The sequence below is a fragment of the Megalopta genalis genome, unplaced genomic scaffold, assembly GCF_051020955.1.
Source record: "Megalopta genalis isolate 19385.01 unplaced genomic scaffold, iyMegGena1_principal scaffold0369, whole genome shotgun sequence".
Lineage (NCBI taxonomy): Eukaryota > Metazoa > Arthropoda > Insecta > Hymenoptera > Halictidae > Megalopta > Megalopta genalis.
In genome coordinates this window covers 155,001-157,500 of record NW_027476438.1, presented here as the reverse complement: position 1 = coordinate 157,500, position 2,500 = coordinate 155,001, and the positions used below count along the sequence as shown (strand labels likewise).

At 56.7% G+C, this 2,500-nt stretch overlaps 1 pseudogene; it reads left to right on the top strand.

Annotated features, from left to right (window-relative positions):
- Positions 1-2,500, top strand: part of LOC143263185 (large subunit ribosomal RNA) — an 8,611-nt pseudogene that overhangs the window by 2,934 nt on the left and 3,177 nt on the right.

The following is a 2,500-nucleotide window of genomic DNA, read 5'->3' as shown; positions in this document are numbered from 1 at the left end:
CGCATGAATGGATTAACGAGATTCCCATCTGTCCCTATCTACTGGTCTCCAAAGTCCAACCCCGCCTCCACGCGGCGGAGACCGGGCAACGCAAGTCTGTATTTGCGGCAAAAAAGGGCTATGGCACCCGCCCTGCCTAGTCCCATCCTTCCCCATCACAGATTCCTCCCCATCACGGTTTTGTGGAGCTGAACGGCCGCGGTGCTTGCGTGAGGTGCTTGACACCCGCTACCGTAGCTGGCGAAGCTCCGCTACGCCAACAGCAACATGCCTATCTTCGCTAGACGGGCACCAACCATGTGCAACCGCCTAGTTACGCCAATAGGCAAAGAATAACCAACACACGCCACCCTAGCACGCTGCATAATCATTGCTGACGTGTAGAAGAAAGGGGGTGAATACATGTGGCAGAGTGCCGTCACTGCGGAGGGCGGTGGCGGGCACCCGCTGCCGCGGTCAAGCGGCAAAGCAAAACCCTCCTAATAACCTTCTATACACAGTTGGAGTAGGTAGCACAGCCTACCCAACTCAAAACAAACTTGAAAACTCCTTACACGGACAAGGAGTCAAGACTGGGTCTTCCGTACCCAGCCTAATGAACGATGAGCGAAGGCGGCGATTTACCCACGTTCGGACCCCTCGTAGGTGTTCCGTCGGGGGGTAGGTACTAAAGTTTTGTGTATGCCAACATGGCGAGGAAACATATCTGCGCCACCTCCGCGGTGGCCAGATTCGCAATAATTGTCCCTATCTACTGGCGGTGGCGGTCTGTGGCCACCCAGGGCGGGAGATAACCCCCGAACTAGCCCTCGCGTAGGAGGGTTGATCGGCCGAGTCGATGGGTGTATCGGCGATGAAGGCATTAGAGACCGTCAGTGCGTCGTACATGTAGTACTTCGCATAATGGCGAGGCCCTGATTTAGCATACGGGCTGTGGCGTGTTCTTTGTACAGCACTGTATGTGCTGTATGACTTCCGACTGGGGAACTGTTGTCACTCGTGGCATCAGTTCCCCAGTTTACGTTAAACGGTTTTTCAGACCGTTTTTCGTGGGCGGAACACGCCACTAGACAACACTCCGCTGGGCTCAGGAATACATGGGATGCAATCAATCCCCTGGGCAACCCAGGCCGCAAGGGGCAAACGTGCCCTAGCCACACTTGAGCCTCCACGAAAAAGGTACCGCTGGATAGCTCGTGTTCTTAAATACGCAGCGAACTGAACGAAGTGTGGTGGAGAGGAAGAGGCAGCCTCTCCGACTGCTGTCTCCCACGTGTTTGCCGTGCGTGGCGACCCTTGTCGTCGGAAAAGAGGATCCTGGGATCTGAGGGGGCCCTCTCCTGCGGGTGAGACGTCCCCAACACGTACCTTTGGCCTCTGCTTCGGCTAGATGGGCGGCTGGACGAGAAAAGCAGCCCTGGTCCAGTCAATCGGCTTGGAACGACCACACGCTTCGGGCAAGTGGGTTCTGCTGGGCGAGGACGCGGGCTGGGTAAGGAAACCGACCCAGCCAGCAGACTATATTCGGTGCGTAGCCCTAACTCAGCCTTTGGCGGGTTCCAAATTGTGTGGGTCGGTGGTGGCCGGGGAGCGCACTGGATGAAAGACCAAGACACATTATGGGTCTGAATAAAATTAATGAACAAAAAACTAAGCGTCCAAAGACGACGGGTCCAGCTCCTACTCGGAGTGAAGCCGTCGCCGCAGACGCGGGAACTGCAAATGCAGCTGTCAGTCCCCCCGCGTCTGTGAGAAAGACAAGATCCGGGAAGGTGATTAATATCGCCAATCCTCGTGTGATCTTGCAAAGATGTGTGACTCCCACGCGAGCGGTCTCGGTGAAAACCGAGCCCACGGTAGAAGGTACGCCGGACACCGGTAACGTGGAAGTAATCGAACGAGTCGGAGACACGTCACTCGTGAAGGTGCAGTCGGCACCCGAGCGTGTCGAGGACCCTACTGGTGACGGTTGGCAAACCGTCACCAAAAAGTCAAAGCGAGCCAAGCCGGGCGCACCCACCGGCAAGGCCGCAGTAAACCGGGCCAGGAGACCGAAGGGGACGTTCTCCGGGCAGAAGGTACGGCCTCTCGATCTCGTAAGAGACGAAGCCTTTAGGCGAGTGTCCGAAATACGGACCTTTTGCTTTCGACCTGAGTCGAAAGTCAATAAGGAGTTCGGGTCAAAGATACTCGCCGAGGTTGAGGCACTCAACGAGCTGGTCCAGGAGCTTATTCAACGGAATAGCTTCGTCGAAGGGCAGCTCGCCGCGGTCAGGGCGGACCTAAAAGCGCGTCCTGCCGTAATGAGTGCGATGCGACCTGGGCCGTCCAAGGGAACTCTCCCGAAGACGGCCTGCAACGCCGCGCAGTCGACTTACGCCCATGTGAACAAAGTCGACTGCAAAGGAGCTTCTCCGGAAGCGGGGAGACGGCCACAATCGCAGCATGTGGTAAAAATCTTCCCGCCGAAGGAAAAAGGACAGAGCAGCGAAGTTACGAA